Genomic DNA, 23,787 nt, shown 5'->3' with positions numbered 1-23,787 from the left:
CTGTGTCATCTTTGTAACCGTTCTGAATCCATGTCTGCAAATCCTTGTTATATGATTTGACGCAGTAATATGAATCTGACACTATAAGTGTCGGGAATTCGCGATCCGCATTATCTAGCGCCATCTTCAATGCTATTATTTCAGTTTGTAGTTCTGAATTAGTTTCTACTGAGTGTGATTTTGTTAATAGAGGTCTTAGTTTACCTCCGCGCCACACTTTTTTTGTAATCTCACATGTGGGGTTGTATGCATGTTCTCCCCAAACGGAGGGTTGAGCATGTCCGTCTGTATAGATTACACAGGCGTAATGTCTTAGAGGCAGAATGTCGATTGGCAGAGGATACGTCTTTTCATATTTTAGATTTTTTAATTCTTCTAGTTCTTTAGAAAATTGTCAACCAGGCTATACTTGATAATTCATATCCTACGTAGAAGACCGTTAAATGGGCAATTCTGGATTTTTTAAAGTTGAATTTGTAACCCTCTGCTGCGAACCCAAGTATTATGGTGTTCACTCTTTTCAAGTGAGTATCCAAGTCATCGTCTGTTAAGTAAATGCCATCGACATAAGATAATGCTTCATCATCATATAGTTGCAGTAATTCTGTTACTCTCGCTGAGAATACCCCCGGGCTGTTCTTGTACCCCTGGGCTAACCGACAGAATTGCTTTTGAGTGCCAATTACTGAGAATGCAGTTAAATATCTGCTCTCTGGTGCTATGTTTTGACAAAAGAATCCATTGGAGATGTCCAAGGTTGTTTTGTATTTTTTGCGCACTATGTTATTCATTAGTGCAGCACTGTGTGAGTTTTGCACTGCAAAGGTTTTGCAACATGTGTTAAGGTGTCGGTAATCCAAAACTAGACGATATGAGTTGTCTGGTTTGGAGACCGGAAACAAAGGATTGTTCATTTGTGAGGTGCAAGTTTCAATCACCCCCTGGTATTCTAGCTGATCTAGTATTTCATTTACCTGTTTTTTAGCTTCTTGCTTAATTGGGTACTGCCTTTGTGCAGTAGGTTGTGATTTTAACTGGATTTTGTGAGGAGGAGAATCCTCATCCCATCCTACATGATTTTTATATAAAGCAGGTGCTAAGGCCACTGCCCACTTTCTAGCAAGTGTGTATTTTTTATGAATCGGGATTTGATTCGAGAAGGCAGGCATAATTACTTCTTCGCCATGAGGGCACTCCCTGACAAACTCTGGTGGCCAGTCTTTTTCAGCTAGAAGGATGTCATAACCCTTGGAGAGGTTATCCCAAAATAGTCCCCTTATTTTCCTAGTCTTATCTCCCTCTATACGTAATGTTATCTCGTATATCTTGTGGGGTTTGCTAACTCTGGTGTCTGCAGTTTCCACTTGAAGATATTCATTCGTGTCCACTGTCTCCAGATGATTCATAAGGACTTTGCGAGCTATGCTCACTTCTGCTGCGCTGTCTAGCATTGTCTGAGCCCACTCTCCGTTTTTCAGTTGTGTCCTCAGTATTCTCGGCATTGTTAACTACCTTGATACTGGCTACCTTCTTTTTTGGAAATTGTAATTTCTTTTTTTGTTGAGCAGGTTCCTTGTCTTTGGACTTGACGTGCTCTTCTCTTTGTTCTGATCGTCCTCTTCTTTCCGATTTCTGCGAGGAAGTCTGAAAAGATTGAGAGGGACGTGTATCAATGTCTTGATATCTATCAGGTTTTTTAATATTATCCCTATTTCTAAGGTTATATCTTTTCCCAGAGGGGTCACTCTGGGGTGACCTGTGTCTCTGGTTCGGAGATTTCTCCCTTCGCCTAGGAGACCTTCCTCGGGACTGGAATTTCTTTTCTTTTGGATTGGATTGTTTGTTTCCATCCCAGTTCTTTTTTGGTGAATTATTATTAAAAAATATTTTTTCTGGACTTTCAGTCAGTTGCGGTTTTACTGGTATTCCACCTAAACTATCTCTACCTAGTTCTTCATAAGATTTTTCTATGATTCTGGCAATTTCAGCTGGTTGGTCTGCTATATCTGTCTCTTTTAACCTCTGGCGGATCGCCACGTTTGCTGCTTCACCTTTTATATTGGCTAATAATATAGCCGAGACCTGCTTGAAGTCTTTCAGTAATTTCATACCAAGAGTTAAAGCTGGTTCTGGACCGTATTCATCTTGAATTTGTTTTAGCACATCTGGTATTACCGAAATGGATGGAACACCGTGCGTTTTTGTGTAGATTGAAGCAAAGACTGTACCCCAAGTGTCCCAGTCTTCTATGTGTGGTGCGATTCCCATTGGGAGACATATAGTCAGAATCCTGTGTTTTTCTAGCGGGGTGGTGTCAGGAAACACCGCCTCTATTTGGGTGATTTTCTGTGCCAACCAGAATGGTATCTGTTCCCGTTTAGCCGGAACTTTACCTAGGCAGGATTGGATGTTCTGTGGTGTGATTTTATTTGTGTTCCCCTGGTGAGGGGTCAGCTGTGGAAGTTTAATCGCTGGCTGAATTGTTGAAGTCCGCATTACATACTGGACTAATTGTCTATGAATTTTTAGTAATTGTTTTAGCTGTATTAACAGCTCTCCTGTAGACATTCCTTCGATGTCTGGGTGTGGTGTGTATCCGGCTAAGACCGGCCACGTTGCTCCTTGTCTACCTAAAGGACCGAGCCTGGTGATGTGATTATTATGTATTAGGGCGCCATCAAATAAGAGCAAATGCTCTTGGAATTTGAGTGGTACTTCCACCTCCTCGAAAGGAGTGTAAATGTCGGGTGGAACCTCTATTTTGTAATAGTGGAAGTACTTTGTTACAGCATTTGCTGCTGGAAAATGTATCCATGTATAGTATACCTCTGTCTGCCGATATTCGTGTGCCTCAATTACGAATATGACTGTGCCACCTCTAGGTGTCAGTCCATTTTCTATAAGTTTTAACGTTATAGATTTCCTTTTGGCGACCGGGATAAGTATTATATCCCCGTCCGCATCTAGTGCTGCAGTATCAGCTGCTACTATTTCAGCTGCTAATCTAACTGCCTCTCTTTCGTCATCACTTTCTGACATTTTACTGTTAGAAAGGTTATTCTTTTTGTTTGCAGATCAGGTTTCTTATGGAAACAGAGATTAGATGCACAATATTTTGGAACAGTGTATCCTTCAACGTTGACTAAACCAAGAACCTTACATAGGAGTTCCCTCCTGCGAGGTTTTGGAGGATATTACCTTTCACCCACTCCAGACGTCTTTGGAGTATTTGGGAAAAGGGGTCTGAGTGAGAAAGCACGACTGAGTTACTCTAAATGTCTTACGTTAGTTTTATCGCCCTTTCCAAACGCGTTGGGCGCCATGTAGTGTAGTTCCTATCTTCCCAATAGGCTCTGCGCATTGGAATAATACCTACAGCAGTAAAGGCCTATGCCAGACGTTAACTAGGTCTACTACTGTCGATACTAGACTTAAGTTTTGGGTTTGCCAGCGTAGCTCAGAGTTCGCTAGAAACTTTCTCGAATGTTCAGGAAAGAATTAACTCCCCTGATTAGACAAGAAGGGATTTAGTTTCTGACAACCATAGAACATGACAACTTTGCTCTCCCCTAATCAAGAGTGTATCTCCAGAGTCGTGTGAGCACAAGGCAATTATTTTACTCAGTCAGTACGTGCATTCTTAGTCTCATCAGATTGTAGAGAAAAGGAAGAGACGGGCGTGTTCAATAAAAGGTGTTATTTATTGATCAGTCTCTTTTCTCGTACAAGAGAAATGGATCGATATTATTGCAATACTTATAGTTAAGTAAAGTGCATACATTAAAAGCAATAGTATAAAATAATACTGTAAAAACATTGATATGGTTTCTGAGCCATATGATGTTTAAAATGATTAAAATATATTTACATACACATATACATTTGACTAAACGTACTCAACTGGTGTTTCTAAATACGCCTACCCCGTGTACCTGACCTAAGTCTAATGCGTGGGCGGGAATAGAAAGTTACAGTTTAAGTTAAGTTTGTTTTTGCCAAGTGAATAACTAAAGAATTCTCTGTGAGGGGTTATTCAGTTCTGTACCTGGAAGTTAGGATGAATGAGGAATGGTATCTCTTTCTCTGGTCTCGATATTCCAGGCTGCCTGCGAGGGCTGCCCGAAAGCGCCGGTGCTGGGTCTCTCGGTAGGAGATAGCAGCGCGTCTCTCAGCGCGTCAGGAAGGCGGGGCTGCTGCCAGCGGGGTCTGCTCTGCTTCTGGGCTTCGGCAAGTATGGCTGCTCCGTCTCGTCACCACGCGTGTGTTTGCATAGGGCAAGATCGGCAATATTTATACCTTAAAGGTGCCGAGATTGACGTAAGGATGGACATAGATACGTCAATAAAGATGTCATACGACTTGCTCGTTAGCACATTCTTTTACTGAAGTTCTCTGTGAAATCAAAACAATGGCCGCACGGATTTTCCAGGTTGTCATAGGTTTGATTTGTTATGAGAACGTCGTATGCCTTATCAGGGGCTGGAGGAATGTCGCTTGTCTAATTAGATCTCAAGCGTTATGACCTAATCAGATAACACGTTCCTGTGCCGTAGTGTGACTGCGTCAGATAACGGTATCTGCATCATGGGGGCTTTTCTTGCCTCATGGGCTGACTGTTAGTTAACTTGATAGTTAGTTTAACCAGAATAGGGTCAGGAATAGGGGGATTGATTCAGAACCTATAGGAATACATGACAAGACATGGCTTGGTAGTTCGGACTGGACTGTTCCCATGACGCACAGGGTCAGAGCTGATTTGCATATAGCCAGTGTCTAACCCAGGGTGGTGTGGAGTGCAAAAAAACGATGGATTTAGGCTCAGATCTCTGTACTGGGGTGAATGTATGACATTGTTCTACATTCTGTCCATCAACTGTGTTTTTTGCAATTTTCACCCCGAGTGGACTGGGTATGCTCAGACATGAGTCCCAGGCTCTCCACACCACTGGAGTCAAGTTATCCAGGCTGATGAAGGCTGATAGCCAGAAACCGGTCCTTGGATGCTTGATTCCGGTCTGGGAAAGACATGGCTTGGTAGTTCGGACTGGACAGTTCCCATGAGGCCCAGGGTCAGAGCTGATTTGCATATAGCCAGTGTCTAACCCAGGGTGGTGTGGAGTGCAAACAAAACGATGGATTTAGGCCCAGATCTCTGTACTGGGGTGAATGTATGACATTGTTCTACATTCTGTCCATCAACTGTGTTTTTTGCAATTTTCACCCCGAGTGGACTGGGTATGCTCAGACGTGAGTCCCAGGCTCTCCACACCACTGGAGTCAAGCTATCCAGGCTGATGAAGGCTGATAGCCAGAAACCGGTCCTTGGATGCTTGATTCCGGTCTGGGAAAGACATGGCTTGGTAGTTCGTACTGGACTGTTCCCATGAGGCACAGGGTCAGAGCTGATTTGCATATAGCCATTGTCTAACCCAGGGTGGTGTGGAGTGCAAACAAATGATGGATTTAGGCCCAGATCTCTGTACTGGGGTGAATGTATGACATTCTTCTACATTCTGTCCATCAACTGTGTTTTTTGCAATTTTCACCCCGAGTGGACTGGGTATGCTCAGACGTGAGTCCCAGGCTCTCCACACCACTGGAGTCAAGCTATCCAGGCTGATGAAGGCTGATAGCCAGAAACCGGTCCTTGGATGCTTGATTCCGGTCTGGGAAAGACATGGCTTGGTAGTTCGGACTGGACTGTTCCCATGACGCACAGGGTCAGAGCTGATTTGCATATAGCCAGTGTCTAACCCAGGGTGGTGTGGAGTGCAAAAAAACGATGGATTTAGGCCCAGATCTCTGTACTGGGGTGAATGTATGACATTGGTCTACATTCTGTCCATCAACTCTGTATTTTGCAATTTTCACCCCGAGTGGACTGGGTATGCTCAGACGTGAGTCCCAGGCTCTCCACACCACTGGAGTCAAGCTATCCAGGCTGATGAAGGCTGATAGCCAGAAACCGGTCCTTGGATGCTTGATTCCGGTCTGGGAAAGACGTGGCTTGGTAGTTTGGACTAGACTGTTCCCATGAGGCACAGGGTCAGAGCTGATTTGCATATAGCCAGTGTTTAACCCAGGGTGGTGTGGAGTGCAAAAAAACGATGGATTTAGGCCCAGATCTCTGTACTGGGGTGAATGTATGACATTGTTCTACATTCTGTCCATCAACTGTGTTTTTTGCAATTTTCACCCCGAGTGGACTGGGTATGCTCAGACGTGAGTCCCAGGCTCTCCACACCACTGGAGTCAAGCTATCCAGGCTGATGAAGGCTGAAAGCCAGAAACCGGTCCTTGGATGCTTGATTCCGGTCTGGGAAAGACATGGCTTGGTAGTTCGGACTGGACTGTTCCCATGAGGCACAGGGTCAGAGCTGATTTGCATATAGCCAGTGTCTAACCCAGGGTGGTGTGGAGTGCAAAAAAACGATGGATTTAGGCCCAGATCTCTGTACTGGGGTGAATGTATGACATTGTTCTACATTCTGTCCATCAACTGTGTTTTTTGCAATTTTCACCCCGAGTGGACTGGGTATGCTCAGAAGTGAGTCCCAGGCTCTCCACACCACTGGAGTCAAGCTATCCAGGCTGATGAAGGCTGATAGCCAGAAACCGGTCCTTGGATGCTTGATTCCGGTCTGGGAAAGACATGGCTTGGTAGTTCGGACTGGACTGTTCCCATGAGGCACAGGGTCAGAGCTGATTTGCATATAGCCAGTGTCTAACCCAGGGTGGTGTGGAGTGCAAAAAAACGATAGATTTAGGCCCAGATCTCTGTACTGGGATGAATGTATGACATTGTTCTACATTCTGTCCATCAACTGTGTTTTTTGCAATTTTCACCCCGAGTGGACTGGGTATGCTCAGACGTGAGTCCCAGGCTCTCCACACCACTGGAGTCAAGCTATCCAGGCTGATAGCCAGAAACCGGTCCTTGGATGCTTGATTCCGGTCTGGGAAAGACATGGCTTGGTAGTTCGGACTGGACTGTTCCCATGAGGCACAGGGTCAGAGCTGATTTGCATATAGCCAGTGTCTAACCCAGGGTGGTGTGGAGTGCAAAAAAACGATGGATTTAGGCCCAGATCTCTGTACTGGGGTGAATGTATGACATTGTTCTACATTCTGTCCATCAACTGTGTTTTTTTCTTAATAAATTTCAGGAATTGACCAAGTTTTTAGGAGTCCCTTTGGCTCCAGATAAGACAGAAGGGCCCGGTTCAATCCTGACTTTCTTAGGTATAGAGATTGATACCCTGGAAATGACAGCGCGCCTCCCAGCTAGTAAGTTGCAGGAAATTCAATCATTTTTACTGTTGGTGCTTGACAAAAAGAAACTTGAGTTGAGGCAAGTACAGCGCCTTTTAGGGTACTTAAATTTCGCTTGCAGAGTGGTCAGAGCAGGAAGGACCTTTTGTAGGCGTTTGGGTATGGCGCTATCAGGAGCTTCTCTTCCACATCATAGAATCTGAATTTGTAGGGCCATTAAGGAGGATTCGAGAGTTTGGTTGTGCTTCATTGACAGTTTCAATGGAGTACCTTTGCAATTTGTGGATGATGACTTTGTTTGGCAGATTCAGATTTATTCCGATGCTGCAGGATGAAGTGGTTTTGGTTTGTTTTGGGAAGGGAGATGGTGCGCGGAAAGTTGGCCTGAGCATTGGATGAAACAGGGACGAAGTATTGCTTTTCTGGAGTTGTTCCCATTGATTGTTGCCTTGTTGGTATGGGGCTATGAATTTCGGAACAGATCTGTCTTGTTCCATGTGGATAATTTGGCAGTGGTGAACCTAGTGAACAACCAAAAGGCTAAGAATTTGAAAGAACTGTAGTTGCTTAGAATGTTTATGCTTCTGAGTCTTAAGTTTAATATGGTTTTCAAGGCTAAGCATGACCCAGGGGTCAACAATTCCATTGCTGACGTACTTTCTCGTTCTCATTGGCAGAAGTTTTGTGCATTGGCGCCAGGGGCGGACGTCCGCAAAACGATGGTACCACACAACATTTGGGCCGTAGGGGATTGAGGATCGTCCAGCTAGTCGAGCATTCCATAGCACCTTCGTCTAGGAGAAGTTATCTACAAGCATGGGAAGAATTTTTGAGTTATAAGAATTGTTTGCATGAGACAGTTTACACAGGGAAATGTGGTGCATTTATTTGTGACTTTGTTCTAATGTTAATAGATAAAGGTTTATCCCACACCACTATTGCGGGAAAATTATCAGGTGTGTCATTTTATGGCCAATTGCTATGGGTTTTCGATCCAGTTGACAACATTTTAGTTGGAAAAATGCTGAAAGGGCTGAATAGGGAAAAGGTTAGGCCCAAGCAGCTCCGTGCTCCTATTACGTTTGAGTTATTACAACAAATTCTGGAGCTGCTTTCAGTTTGCTGTTATAATGTTTGGGAAAGGGAACGTTTCCGACTTGGAATGATTTGGATGTTTTTTGGCGCATTCAGGGTACTGGAAGTACTGGGTTTGGGTGGGGACAGGGGTTTGTGCAGTGATGAGGTTTCAGTAGTGGGACACAAATTAGGTATCTGGCTTAAAAAATCAAAAAACGATCAGCTGGGCAGGGGCATATGGGTTTTCCTAAATGGCAGCGGTGTATCTCAGTGCTGCCCAGTTCAAGAATGGGTACAGTTTTCTTCTTCAGGTGCATTTCAGCAGGGCCCTATTTTCACTCACATGGATGGTAACAAAATAACAAGTGCTCATCTCTTGGCTGTTCTGCGAAAAGCTCTAATGCTACTTGGTCAAGACCCAAAAGATTTCGCCACGCATTAGTTTAGAATTGGGGCAGCTACGGAAGCATCAAGATTGGGACTGGGTTTGGAAGTTTTGCAACGTATTGGTCGGTGTAAATCAAGTTGATGTAAGCGATATGTGCGTAAATAAGTATGTTATGTATTATTTTTGCCCCATGTTAATTTTTTGCCTTTCCATTTAGGTGATGTTCGGGGTGCACCTTCAACCTTAAAAAAGCAAACGTGGATGGTGGGTCATTCCTTTGTTAAATGGGCGGCTCTTTTTGCTGAGAAACAAATTATTGGAAGATCACTCGGTATACCCAGCGCTGGACATGAGTTGGTATGGAAGTGTAAAGGAGGCATGAAATGGGATGACTTATTTCCGACGCTCACAGGTTTGTTTCATGTTAGAGGTTGTCCTGATTATTTAATTCTTCATTTAGGAGAGAATGATTTGGTTGAACTATCTGGTTTAACGCTCATCAAGAAAATGCTATTGGACTTTGCTGTTTTAAAAAACAATTGGCCGGGCACTCGCCTCATTTGGACTGAATTTGTTAATAGACAGTCTTGGAGAAAGGCAAGGTGTCACACAGCAGTCGAAAAAGCGAGAAGAAAGCTGAATAGAGCCATGAGAGTATTTTGTTCAGTAATGCGGATCAAATGTATTGCTCATGATAATATCACGAGCACAGAAGGTCACCTGTTTAGAGAGGACGGAGTCCATTTATCGCATTTAGGCGTAGCCTATTACGTAATGGAAATAAGGGATATGTTGGCTCATGAGTTAAATGGTAATTTATGGTGCAATTCCAAGTTATAAATCGCTTAAGTTCAAGAGGAGGGTGGTGGTCCAGGAAAACTCTTTGGTTTTCCTGGGTTGCGTAAATCGGGGGTGGATAAGTCTAGAGCGGGCTTGTCCAGTCCTTCGTGGGGGAGGGGTGGGTTGGGGGAGTTTATTGAGAACAATTGAGGGGAAGAATTTAAGGAAAAAAAGGTTGGGGAAGTTTAATTCAGTATTGTGACACAAGAAAATTATATTGATGGTTTTGGTGCAATGTTATATATATTTGCAAATTTAAGATGACAAATGGTTTCGGTTTTAATTACCAAATTGCATTGTTATTATAAAATGGTTATTTGATGGGAATTCATCTGTGTTGAATAAAGTGGCCTTTTCTGCTACAAAAGTTGTGTGGTATGGATTATGTGGGCGATGGGCCCTCAGGGGGAGCGGCGCGAGCTGTCTCCCCCTGGGGATGTTCGCGCACATGGAGCGGCAATGCGGGGATTGGCTGAGGGAGCGTCAGGCAGGGGCGCGCGCTGAGAATTCGTAGGTCCGTAGGCAGGGTGTTTAAGAGCGCGAGCGAGGCTGAGGCGGCAGGGTGCATTTCTTGTTAGATCCCACCCACCCACCCTATAAAAAAAAATAAAAAAAAAGACAAGATACAAAAGATGAAAATGTTATATGAAAGTTTATTTTTGCCACTGCAAGACATGATTTCCCTAGCAGAGGTTTAAGGGCGTTAATCGGGGGAGGATAAGTCTAGAGCGGGCTTGTCCAGTCCTTCGTGGGGGCGGGTTAGGGGGAGTTTATTGAGAACAATTGAGGGGAAGAATTTAAGAAAAAAAAGGTTGGGGAAGTTTAATTCAGTATTGCGACACAAGAAAATTATATTGATGGTTTTGGTGCGATGTTATATATATTTGCAAATTTAAGATGACAAATGGTTTCGGTTTTAATTGCCAAATTGCATCGTTATAATAAAATGGTTATTTGATGGGAATTCATCTGTCTTGAATGAAGTGGCCTTTTCTGTGGTCTGGATTATGTGGGCGAACACTTAAACTCATCCTGGGTAGCGCCACATTCCGATTTCTACCTGTTAGCTAAACTCCGCGTGATCTGCAGAATTTTTATGTGACTCCTTAGAATTTCACTCATTGAAACTCTATGAGTTCAGCCCACCACTATTAAAGCTTGTTTTTCTGCTCTTATATCGAAGACATAAGAAATCAGTGTTAGTTAGGAGTGCTTCTGTATGAAGCATGCTAATAATAAAGTGGCTGATCCGCAGAGAACCTTACTCAGAATGTGAAGTATTGTTGTCTAATTTAGCCAGCACATATTTCCTTTTATACCATTGATAAACAGTAGATCGCATTTCTAGAAAATTAATGGACTACTCTGTAAACAGAATTTTCCATAAAATCCATACGCACGTGTTTACTTCCACCATTTTCTTCAACTTTATCTTCTTATTCTGGCTGAAATTAACAGAAGCGAACATAATGTGTACAGAAATGACAGTGGATAAATGAACAATTAGAACAAAAGACAAACATAAAGGGAATGAGTAATTATGCTCATTTATTTAAGGTTCTGTACATAAACAAAGCATTAAATAACTGACCTCACATAAATGTGCAGAAGGAGAAGCTGTAGCCCAGAGACAACATGCACATCCAGGAAGGACAGAATTTGCTCTGTTAAGTGCTTGACATTACTGGGTGCTAAATAATCTCGCCTTCAATTCTACCTTAATTACGTGAACATAAAATTGGGAGAGCTACACCAAACATTGAGGTTATTAGCGCAAATATTCCTATTTTCATATGTCAGCAGACTGGGACCTTTCTTTTCTTTATTTCTTTATCTATTGGTATTATTGATATCCATTTTCCTTCAACTATAGTATCTGTAGTCGTCCTCTTGGAATGTTCGAACAATTTTAAAATCCAAACAAATGACAATAACCACACTATGCTTCCACTGTAAAAGGGAAGGACTTCAGCCTCATAGGGTTATTAGGAGTACATGGAAACATGTAAGCTTGTCAAGCATTGTTCAAGCTTATCGGTCTGGCTTTAATGTGATAGTACATTCTAACAGGATTTTTGCATGCCTGTCTGCATGTGTTTTTAGATTAAAACTAAACCTATTGGCTTTGCATGCAGGTCACCAGAAATAACAATCCTTCGTGGGTTTGTTCAATGTTTCACTTGCTTTAAATTAAGTTTTGGAGCATGCAAGTTACAGCAATATTGAAATACAAAATCACCCACTCAGTGGCGTAACGTAAATTGAGGGGGCCCCCTTGCAAGGTACTTGGAGGGGCCCCCTCCGGACTCTATCAGGAGCTCGCCGGCCGAGGTGAAGTGTTGTGGAGGCCTGGAGCTTGGGGGTGCCCCTGCACTGCGGGGCCTGTGTTACGCCCCTGCATTCCATCCTGCCAATAAGGGTACCTTGGGTCTACCTTAGGGGTGACTTACATGTAAGGAAAAGGAACGTTAGGGCCTGGCAAGTGAGCGCAGTTACCAGGTTGACATGGCAGTTAAAAACTGCACATGCAGACACTGCAGTGGTAGATCTGAAACAAATGTTAAGGTCTACTGTTGTGGGGGGTACAATCAGTGCTGCAGGCCCACTCATAGCATTTGATTTACAGGCCCTGAGCACATACATTGCACTTTACTATGGACGTACCAGTAAATCATACATGCCAATCATGGATAACCAATCAGAATTACAGTTTACACAGGGAGCACTTGCACTTTGGCACTGATAAGCAGTGGTAAAGAGCCCCATAATACCTAAACCAGCAAACCCGAAATCCAGTGCACAGTCAAAAATACAGGAGGTAGAGGCAAAAAGTCAGGAGAAATCAGGCCTAGAATGCCAGGTCTAACAGCCAATTGAAAAAAATATTGAAACAACTAAAACACTTTGGATGTATAAGCATGATCTTGCATCTTCCTTACATCTCAGTAGACAAAGCATTGCCCGCCTGTGACACTTACTCTCAGATGAACTCAAAGGAAAGAGATGCTGTGAATACACTGCAAATTATCTGTTACACCAGGTAGTAAAAGGAATCAATTTTCCTAAACTGTTTTCTCCCCTGATTCCAACATGCGTCAATGGCGAAGGCAGTAACATTCATGGTCACAACCCGCAAGTGCATGAGTGGTCTTTGATCAGGTGTGTTCAACATAGGTCCAGGAGGTCTCATCTATGCCGATTTCTTTTTCAGGCAAATAAGTTTCACTGAATTAGATCATGCAAATCAATGAGAATTATTAGGAATGGATCCGTCCCTCTACAACCTGACAAGATACCCATGTCCTAGGCTGTACTTGCATCACTCATCTCAGGTTGTATATGTCTCAATGGCACATGGCAAATTCATCAGTGCCCGCAGGCAAAAAGTGTACATTAATATTCACTCACATAAACTAGCATTACCTGTCCCATTCACTAATGGTATTTAATGGCCCACTCAATAACCCAATGTAATGTCCTAGCACAGTAACTAAAATGAATACCTCACCTTTTAAAGGCCTTACGATGTAACTAGCGTTATAGGCCCACGGTGTAACTAGCTGTAATGGTCTCACAGAGCGAGTGGCATTAATAATCTCACTCAGTGAAGAGAATAAAGCCCACATCAAAGCCCCCACACAGTAAATATTTTTTAATGGCTCCCCATATTAACATGAACTATTGATCTCACATCGTAATGAGCACACCTTTCCGAACTTTTTTGGCTCCACGAAATGCACCCGCACAGCAAGCAGCATTCACACATCTCGGATCTGTTTATGGCCCCCATCACAGAATTCAGTATTGAAAGGCCTTGTGGACCCTAGGCGCCACGAGATGCTGCGGGGGCTCACTGCATGCGAACGGTGGTCTTGTCATAAGAAGTTGTGTGGCTGCACCGCATAATGTTGTTCTGCGCTAGGTGATGCTCTTTAACTACATTAATCTATCTCCCTGACTGTTTTCCTATATCCCCGTTTCCACCCTCTCAACAATGTAAGTTTCACATTTCCTTTTCCAGTTTTATGTACAGTACTTGGATGCCCCGAGGGCTAGGTTGGCGCTATTTAACTACTACAAATCAATAAATACATATATCACTGGCAAACTAGAAGGTCCTGTTGTTTAAGTCGATTGCTTCAATGGCATCACAGCTGTAGCAAGGATTCATTCAAGCTATGTGAAGCCTTTTCAGAAAATGAACAACTGTGCAGGTGTTACTTTCCTTGCAATGGCGACGAGGAAACGTCTTCTCGAGTTGCCATGCATGCAGCCACAGGCATTTGTGGTGCAGCCCCTAGATGCGTATTGTGGATACCGAGGCACGTAAGGTGGTAGAAAGGCTCAGTGAGTTGAACACTTGTCGATGACATATGAGGGGGTCTGCAATTCATTAGGCGGGCAGGATAGCGGGACCTTTTCAACAGTGTCCCCTAGAAAATCTAATGGTGTCCCCGCTGGGCGTGATTCCTAAAAAAAGTTGCAGTGGAGTATAGGATGATACAGCATCTGTCCTGGCCAGAAGGCCGCTCTGTCAATGATTTAATCTCAACGACAGATACTTCGGTTTCGTACACCACAGTAGATGAGGCTATTCAAATGGTGACACAGATCGGTAGGGGGGCGGAGCTGGCGAAATGTGACATCCAATCAGCTTTCAGATTACTGCCCATACACCCTTCAGATTTTGAATTACTTGGGATGTTCTTTCAGGGCCACTTTTATGTGGATAGAGTTTTACCAATGGGCTGTGCGGCATTGTGTACTCTGTTTGAAACATTTAGTACTTTTATTCAGTGGATATTTTCACAAGTGTGTGACAAAGGTGCCAGCTGTCATTATTTGGACAATTTCTTATTCATGGGACAGGCTCAGTCAGGTCATTGCATGGCAGCCCTTAATAAATTTCAGGAATTGACCAAGTTTTTAGGAGTCCCTTTGGCTCCAGATAAGACAGAAGGGCCCCGTTCAATCCTGACTTTCTTAGGTATAGAGATTGATACCCTGGAAATGACAGCGCGCCTCCCAGCTAGTAAGTTGCAGGAAATTCGATCATTTTTACTGTTGGTTCTTGACAAAAAGAAACTTGAGTTGAGGCAAGTACAGTGCCTTTTAGGATACTTACATTTCGCTTGCAGAGTGGTCAGAGCAGGAAGGACCTTTTGTAGGCGTTTGGGTATGGCGCTATCAGGAGCTTCTCTTCCACATCATAGAATCCGAATTTGTAGGGCCATTAAGAAGGATTTGAGAGTTTGGTTGTGCTTCCTTGACAGTTTCAATGGAGTGCCTTTGCAATTTATGGATGATGACTTTGTTTGGCAGATTCAGATTTATTCCGATGCTGCAGGATCAAGTGGTTTTGGTTTGTTTTGGGAAGGGAGATGGTGCGCGGAAAGTTGGCCTGAGCATTGGATGAAACAGGGACGAAGTATTGCTTTTCTGGAGTTGTTCCCATTGATTGTTGCCTTGTTGGTATGGGGCCACGAATTTCGGAACAGATCTGTCTTGTTCCATGTGGATAATTTGGCAGTGGTGAACCTAGTGAACAACCAAAAGGCTAAGGATTTGAAAGAACTGCAGTTGCTTAGAATGTTTATACTTCTGAGTCTTAAGTTTAATATGGTTTTCAAGGCTAAGCATGACCCAGGGGTCAACAATTCCATTGCTGACGCACTTTCTTGTTCTTATTGGCAGAAGTTTTGTGCATTGGCGCCAGCGGCGGATGTCAGCAAAACGATGGTACCACACAACATTTGGGCCCTAGGGGATTGAGGATCGTCCAGCTAGTCGAGCATTCCATAGCACCTTCGACTAGGAGAAGTTATCTACAAGCATGGGAAGAATTTGTTAGTCATAAGAATTGTTTGCATGAGACAGTTTACACAGGGAAATTCGGTGCCTTTATTTGTGACTTTATTCTAATGTTAATAGATAAAGGTTTATCCCACACCACTATTGCGGGAAAATTATCAGGGGTGTCATTGTATGGCCAATTGCTATGGGGTTTCGATCCAGTTGACAACATTTTAGTTGGAAAAATGCTGAAAGGCCTGAATAGGGAAAAGGTTAGGCCCAAACAGCTCCGTGCTCCAATACGTTTGAGTTATTACAACAAATTCTGGAGCAGCTTTCAGTTTACTGTTATAATGTTTCCGACTTGGAATGATTTGGATGTTTTTTGGCACATTCAGGGTATCGGAAGTACTGGGTTTGGGTGGGGACAGGGGTTTGTGCAGTGATGAGGTTTCAGTAGTGGGACACAAATTAGGTATCTGGCTTACAAAATCAAAAACCGATCAGCCGGGCAGGGGCATATGGGTTTTTCTAAATGGCAGCGGTGTATCTCAGTGCTGCCCGGCTCGAAGGAAGTGTGTTTTGTGGTTCCTGAGGCGGAAGCCGGGAAAGGTGTGTGTTTACGCTATTTTAGAACTGCTCTTTTGCACTCTGCCTTTTTCAGTACCTTGGACTCTAATTTTAAAATTGTAATTATCTGAGCACTCAACCTTTACTTACTGACCCCCGCGCACTCCTACTCAGAGCCAACAGCAGCCGATCAGGCTTCATCGGCCTGAGTAACTCCTTGCCGGCGCCATCTTGGGTGAGGTAGAGGGCGAGCAGATTACTTGCTCGTCCCTCCCACCCTGCACTGCATAAAAGCTCATTATTTCACAAGCGCCGCAGCTCAAAGGAAGTGTATTTTGTGGTTCATGAGGCGGAAGACGGGAACGGTGTGTGTTTACGCTATTTTAGAACCGCTCTTTTGCACTCTGCATTTTAAATACCTTGGACTCTAATTTTAAAATTGTAATTATCTGAGCACTCAACCTTTACTTATGACCCCCGCGCACTCCTACTCAGAGCCAACAGCAGCCGATCAGGCGCTGCATCGGCCTGAGTAACTCCTTGCCGGCGCCATCTTGGGTGAGGTAGAGGGCGAGCAGATTACTTGCTCGTCCCTCCCACCCTGCACTGCATAAAAGCTCATTATTTCACAAGCGCCGCAGCTCGAAGGAAGTGTATTTTGTGGTTCCTGAGGCGGAAGCCGGGAACGGTGTGTGTTTACGCTATTTTAGACCTGCTCTTTTGCACTCTGCATTTTAAATATCTTGGACTCTAATTTTAAAATTGTAATTATCTGAGCACTCACCCTTTACTTACTGACCCCCGCGCACTCCTACTCAGAGCCAACAGCAGCCGATCAGGCGCTGCATCGGCCTGAGTAACTCCTTGCCGGCGCCATCTTGGATGAGGTAGAGGGCGAGCAGATTACTTGCTCGTCCCTCCCACCCTGCACTGCATAAAAGCTCATTATTTCACAAGCGCCGCAGCTCAAAGGAAGTGTATTTTGTGGTTCCTGAGGCGGAAGCCGGGAACGGTGTGTGTTTATGCTATTTTAGAACTGCTCTTTTGCACTCTGCATTTTAAATACCTTGCACTCTAATTTTAAAATTGTAATTATCTGAGCACTCACCCTTTACTTACTGACCCCCGCGCACTCCTACTCAGAGCCAACAGCAGCCGATCAGGCGCTGCATCGGCCTGAGTAACTCCTTGCCGGTGCCATCTTGGGTGAGGTAGAGGGCGAGCAGATTACTTGCTCGTCCCTCCCACCCTGCACTGCATAAAATGGAACCTCGTTCCCGGAGGCGCAGCGGACGAGCGCAGCGGGCGCGCCGGCGGTGCACCAAAGGCAAGCCCGTCTGCGCCCCGGAGCGTCCAGCGGCCACAAATCCTGCCCTAATTGAGCCAAACTCACACACACATGTCGTTTACTCCCTCGAGGAGTTACACCAGCTAAAAAGTCACTCCTCTACTTGTCCTCCCCTAGATCCATTAGTTAGCGACTTAGTCAAATGTCCTCAATGCCCTTTCTCTTTTAACCAGGAGACTCTGTCTACAAACCCTCCGACCCCACCCTATAAGTTCTGGAGTATAAATTGTCGATCCCTACCAAAAAACAAAGATCACATCTTTGACCTCCTCACCTCCACCCAACCAGATGCGTTGTTCCTGACCGAAACCTGGCTTCATGCCAGTCCTGGCCCAGATGTGGCCAGTGCCCTCCCATCAGGCTATGTCATAGTCAGACAGGACTGAGATACTGGGAAAGGCGGCGGGATTGCGATTATCTTTAAGGCAACCCACTCCTGTCAATTAGAAGCTCTCCCTTTCCCCGACTGCGAAGCTGCTTTATTTAAACTTTCAGTCTCTTTCCAACTGACAATATCGGGAATACTCATTTACCGCCCCCCCGACAAACCCACTCGGTGGCTTACATCTTTTGCCGAACGAGTAGCCCCGCTAGCATTGAAATCAGCTAATTTTACTATCTTGGGGGACCTAAACCTCCACTTAGAAGACACGCAAAATAGCCCCAGTAGTACTTTCTTATCTGATTGTGAGGCCATTAACCTGATACTCAGAAATCTGGGTCCAACTCATCAAGCTGGCCACTTACTCGACCCAATTATCTCTAATATTCCACTTGATTGTAGCACCCCTGCCCTTCCCCTTGACTGGTCAGACCATTTTGCCATCTCCTTTAGTTTGACCGTAGAGCGCACCAATCCTATGCCCTTCCCTGTCATCACTAGCAGTTATAGAGCCTGGTCCAAACTAAATATTTCTGCACTCAACGCTACGCTACTTGCTAGCCGCCCTACTTCCGAACAAACATGTATTTTAATAAACCAGGAAGTCCATCTCTGGTTGTCCTCCAACATCAACCAGCATCTGCCGCCTAGCTCCAAACGCCCCACTGTCCATCTCCCTCCAGCGCCTTGGTTCACGAATGATCTGAAAATTATGAAAACTAAATGCAAACAGCTAGAAAGATCCTGGAGAAAGACTTATGCCTTAAATGACAAACAAAACTATCGTTCTGCTCTTAGGCAATACCATCTAGCCTGCAGAAAGACGAAAGACTCCTATGTTCTGGAGTCCATAAATAGCGCCTCCAACCGGCCGAAAGCCTTATTCTCAACGGTGAAAAAGCTAGCAGGCTCAAACACTTCCCTTACTCCACCGGCATTGGGAGAGACCCAATGCAATGACATTGCAGATTTCTTCATTTCTAAAGTAGACATGATCTACAAATCACTTTCCACAGCCCCTCCTAATACTCCTCAGGACCGGACTACCCCGGACATATCCGTCTCCCCTCCCCTGACGACACAAATATCAGAATGGCCCCAGCTCCAGCAAAACTCGTTCCGCGACTGTATGGCCAAGGTTAGCTCAGGTTCTCCACTGGATCCAATCCCCATCCATACTCTCCGTCAGCTTTCTCCAGACGTACTTCTGGTTATTCAAGATCTCCTTAATTCTTCTTTACGAGAATCCATAGTCCCGGAGGAATGGAAAAGAGCGATGGTGATTCCTCTCTTAAAAAAACCTGGCGCAGACCCCAAGATCTATTCTAACTACCGCCTCATTTCCCTGCTGCCAATATTTTCAAAAATTCTGGAAAGACATGTCAATATTCACCTTACCTCCCATATCGAGTCAACAGGCTTCCTACATCCATCTCAATCCGGGTTTCGCACCCATTTTTCTACAGAAACCACTCTTTTAGGAGTTACTGAGAACTTACGTTCCCGCCTCGATCAGGGTGAAACCTCGGCGCTTATTCTTTTAGACTTAAGCGCCGCATTTGACACGGTTTCACACCCTGTTCTTTTGAAAGCAGTGGAGGCGGCCGGAGTGACCGGACCTGCATTGGCCTGGCTCTCTTCCTATCTCAGTGATCGTTCTTTCCAAGTCTTCTCCTCTAATTCTGCCTCTTCTATGCGTTCGTCTGCGCATGGGGTGCCTCAGGGGTCCTCACTTAGCCCAATGCTATTTAACATCTATGTGAGGCCCCTGGCTACCATTGTGGAAGACTCCGGTCTTTCCCTTTACTCATACGCAGACGATACCCAAATAATTTTTTCACTCTCCCCGGCCAAAACCGGTGCTCCATCTGCTTTCAAACTGGGGCTCAGCAGAGTTGCTGAATGGATGCGGACCAATCTCCTGAAATTGAACGGGGACAAGACGGAAGTAGTCATCCTAGGCAAACATAAACACCTCTGGGGCCCCCAACATTGGCCACCAGAAATGGGGCCTCTACCCCTGCCTGTTACACAGGTACAGAACCTGGGCTTTGTCCTGGATGACTCAGTATCCATGCGACACCAGGTTGTCAGAGTGGCAGCCACCTGTTTTTCCATCCTTGGGTGGCTCCGCAAAATCCTCTGGATGCTCCCGGACTCGACAAGCCGTACGGTAGTCCAGGCCTTAGTCATCGCGCGGCTGGACTGCGGTAACATACTTTACCTTGGAGTCACCGCGGCGACACAGACGAAACTCCAGCTTGTTCAAAACTCTGCTGGCCGCCTACTTTGCAAAATTCCCTGGAGATCATCCATTTCCCCCTATCTCAAAGATCTACACTGGCTCCGCATCGAAAACAGAATTAAATTTAAGGCCCTCTGCTTCATGCATAAGATCAAGCAAGGGCTAGCCCCTGCGTACCTCCAGTCTATTGTCCAATCATACACTCCCTCCCGTCCTCTTAGATCCTCTTCTCAAGGGAATTTCCTAATTCCACGTTTCAAACTGGCAAGAATTTGCGGACGATCCTTCTCCTGCCTTGCCCCCAAACTGTGGAATGCTCTCCCGGCTCCACTGAAACTTGAGCCTTCCCTGATAAAATTTTTAAAAAAGCTCAAAACCCTGCTTTTCCCTCAGTGATAATCCTCTGACCTCATAACCACTGCCTTCAGTTTTTGCACCGGGAGACCCCAAGTGGGTAGCTGTGCGCATTATAAATTTAAAATACAATACAATACAATACAAGAATGGGTACAGTTTTCTTCTTCAGGTGCATTTCAGCAGGGCCCTATTTTCACTCACATGGATGGTAACAAAATAACAAGTGCTCATCTCTTGGCTGTTCTGCGAAAAGCTCTAATGCTAGTTGGTCAAGACCCAAAAGATTTCGCCACGCATTCATTTAGAATTGGGGCAGCTACGGAAGCATCAATATTGGGACTGGGTTTGGAAGTTTTGCAACGTATTGGTCGGTGGAAATCAAGTTGTTGTAAGCGATATGTGCGTAAATAAGTATGGTATGTAATAATTTTTGACGCATGTTAATTTTTTGCCTTTCCATTTAAATGATGTTCGGGGTGCACCTTCAACCTTAAAAAAGCAAACGTGGATGGTGGGTCATTCCTTTGTTAAATGGGCGGCTCTTTTTGCTGAGAAACAAATTTATGGAAGATCACTCGGTATACCAAGCGCTGGACATGAGTTGGTATGGAAGGGTAAAGGAGGCATGAAATGGGATGACTTACTTCCGACGCTCACAGGTTTGTTTCATGTTAGAGGTTGTCCTGATTATTTAATTCTTCATTTAGGAGAGAATGATTTGGTTGAACTATCTGGTTTAACGCTCATCAAGAAAATGCAATAGGACTTAGCTGTTTTAAAAAACAATTGGCCGGGCACTCGCCTCATTTGGACTGAATTTGTTTATAGACAGTCTTGGAAAAAGGCAAGCTGTCACACAGCAGTCGAAAAAGCTAGAAGAAAGCTGAATAGAGCCATGAGAGTATTTTGTTCAGTAATGCAGATCAAATGTATTGCTCATGATAATATCACGAGCACAGAAGGTCACCTGTTTAGAGAGGACGAAGTCCATTTATCGCATTTAGGCATAGCCTATTACGTAATGGAAATAAGGGATATGTTGGCTCATGAGTTAAATGTTAATTTATGGTGCAATTCCAAGTTATAAATCGCTTAAGTTCAAGAGGAGGGTGGGGGTCCAGGAAAACTCTTTGGTTTTCCTGGGTGGCTTAAATCGGGGGAGGATAAGTCTAGAGCGGGCTTTTCCAGTCCAGTCCTTCGTGGGGGGGGGTGTTTGGGGGAGTTTATTGAGAACAATTGAGGGGAAGAATTTAAGGAAAAAAAGGTTCGGGAAGTTTAATTCAGTATTGTGACACAAGAAAATTATATTGATGGTTTTGGTGCGATGTTAAATATATTTGCAAATTTAAGATGACAAATGGTTTCGGTTTTAATTGCCAAATTGCATCGTTATTATAAAATGGTTATTTGATGGGAATTCATCTGTCTTGAATAAAGTGGCCTTTTCTGCTACAACATTTGTGTGGTCTGGATTATGTGGGCGATGGGCCCTCAGGGGGAGCGGCGCGAGCTGTCTTCCCCTGGGGATGTTCGCGCACATGGAGCGGGCCATGCGGGGATTGGCTGAGGGAGCGTCAGGCAGGGGCGCGCGCCGAGAATTCGTAGGTGCGTAGGCAGGGTGTTTAAGAGCGCGAGCGAGGCTGAGGCGGCAGGGTGCATTTCTCGTTAGATCCCACCCACCCACCCTATAAAAAAAAATTTAAAAAGACAAGAAAAAAAAAAGATGAAAATGTTATATGAAAGTTTATTTTTGCCACTGCAAGACATGATTTCCCTAGCAGAGGTTTAAGGGCGTAAATCGGGGGAGGATAAGTCTAGAGCGGGCTTGTCCAGTCCTTCGTGGGGGGGATTAGGGGGAGTTTATTGAGAACAAATGAGGGGAAGAATTTAAGGAAAAAAAGGTTGGGGAAGTTTAATTCAGTATTGCGACACAAGAAAATTATATTGATGGTTTTGGTGCGATGTTATATATATTTGCAAATTTAAGATGAAAAATTGTTTCGGTTTTAATTGCCAAATTGCATCGTTATAATAAAATGGTTATTTGATGGGAATTCATCTGTCTTGAATAAAGTGGGCTTTTCTGCTACAAAATGTGTGTGGTCTGGATTATGTGGGCGAACACTTAAGCTCATCCTGGGTAGCGCCACATGCCGATTTCTACATGTTAGCTAAACTCCGCGTGACCTCGCAGAATTTTCCTGTAACTCCTTAGAATTTCACTCATTGAAACTCTATGAGTTCTGCCCACCACTATTAAAGCTTGTTTTTCTGCTGTTATATAGATGACATCAGAATGCAGTGTTAGTTAGGAGGGCTTCTGTATGAAACATGCTAATAATAAAGTGGCTGATCCGCAGAGAACCTTACTCAGAATGTGATGTATTGTTGTCTAATTCAGCCAGCACACATTTCCTTTCATACCATTGCTAAACAGTAGATCACATTTCTAGAAAATTAATGGACTACTCTGTAAACAGAATTTTCCATAAAATCCATAGGCACGTGTTTACTTCCACCATTTTCTTCAACTTTATCTTCTTATTCTGGCTGAAATTAACAGAAGCGAACATAATGTGTACAGAAATTACAGTGGATAAATGAACAACTAGAACAAAAGACAAACATAAAGGGAATGAGTAATTATGCTCATTTATCTAAGGTTCTGTACATAAACAAAGCATTAAATAACTAACCTCACATAAATTTGCAGAAGGAGAAGCTGTATCCCAGAGACAACATGCACATCCAGGAAGGACAGAATTTGCTCTGTTAAGTGCTTGACATTACTGGGTGCTAAATAATCTTGCCTTAAATTCTACCTTAATTACGTGAACATAAAATTGGGAGAGCTACACCAAACATTGATGTTACTAGCGCAAATATTCCGATTTTCATATGTCAGCAGATGGGGACCTTTCTTTTCTTTATTTCTTTATCTATTGGTATTCTTGATATCCATTTTCCTTCAACTATAGTATCTGTAGTCGTCCTCTTGGAATGTTCGAACAATTTTAAAATCCAAACAAATGACAATAACCACACTATGCTTCCACTGTAAAAGGGAAGGACTTAAGCCTCATAGGGTTATTAGGAGTACATGGAAACATGTAAGCTTATCAAGCATTGTCAAAGCTTATCGGTCTGGCTTTAATGTGATAGTACATTCTAACAGGATTTTTGTATGCCTGTCTGCATGTGTTTTCAGATTAAAACTAAACCTATTGGCTTTGCATGCAGGTCACCAGAAATACAATCCTTCGTGGGTTTGTTCAATGTTTCACTTGCTTTAAATTAAGTTTTGGAGCATGCAAGTTACAGCAATATTGAAATACAAAATCACTGACTCAGTGGCGTAATGAAAATTGAGGGGGCCCCCTTGCAAGGTACTTGGAGGGTCCCCCTCCGGACTCTATCGGGAGCTCGCCGGCCGAGGTGAAGTGTTGTGGAGGCCTGGAGCTTGGGGGTGCCCCTGCACTGCGGGGCCTGTGTTACGCCCCTGCATTCCATCCTGC

The 23,787-nt window shown here is 44.1% G+C and overlaps 2 long non-coding RNA genes across 2 annotated transcripts in view; one reads left to right on the top strand and one right to left on the bottom strand.

The window, feature by feature from the left end:
* LOC144829406 (uncharacterized) overlaps positions 1-23,787 on the bottom strand; it is a 121,704-nt gene that overhangs the window by 58,945 nt on the left and 38,972 nt on the right. The window contains exons 2-3 of the long non-coding RNA XR_013610656.1: positions 22,778-22,822; positions 10,978-11,022 (exon numbers count right to left, since the gene is read on the bottom strand). This is a non-coding gene — a long non-coding RNA (uncharacterized LOC144829406). The remainder of the gene's footprint in view (positions 1-10,977; positions 11,023-22,777; positions 22,823-23,787) is intronic.
* LOC144829405 (uncharacterized) overlaps positions 1-23,787 on the top strand; it is a 125,656-nt gene that overhangs the window by 67,307 nt on the left and 34,562 nt on the right. The window contains exon 2 of the long non-coding RNA XR_013610655.1: positions 8,955-9,149. This is a non-coding gene — a long non-coding RNA (uncharacterized LOC144829405). The remainder of the gene's footprint in view (positions 1-8,954; positions 9,150-23,787) is intronic.

Source organism: Lissotriton helveticus, chromosome 4_1 (genome assembly GCF_964261635.1).
Source record: "Lissotriton helveticus chromosome 4_1, aLisHel1.1, whole genome shotgun sequence".
Lineage (NCBI taxonomy): Eukaryota > Metazoa > Chordata > Amphibia > Caudata > Salamandridae > Lissotriton > Lissotriton helveticus.
The sequence above is the reverse complement of the archived record's forward strand: the minus strand, read 5'-3'. Positions and strand labels throughout refer to the sequence as shown.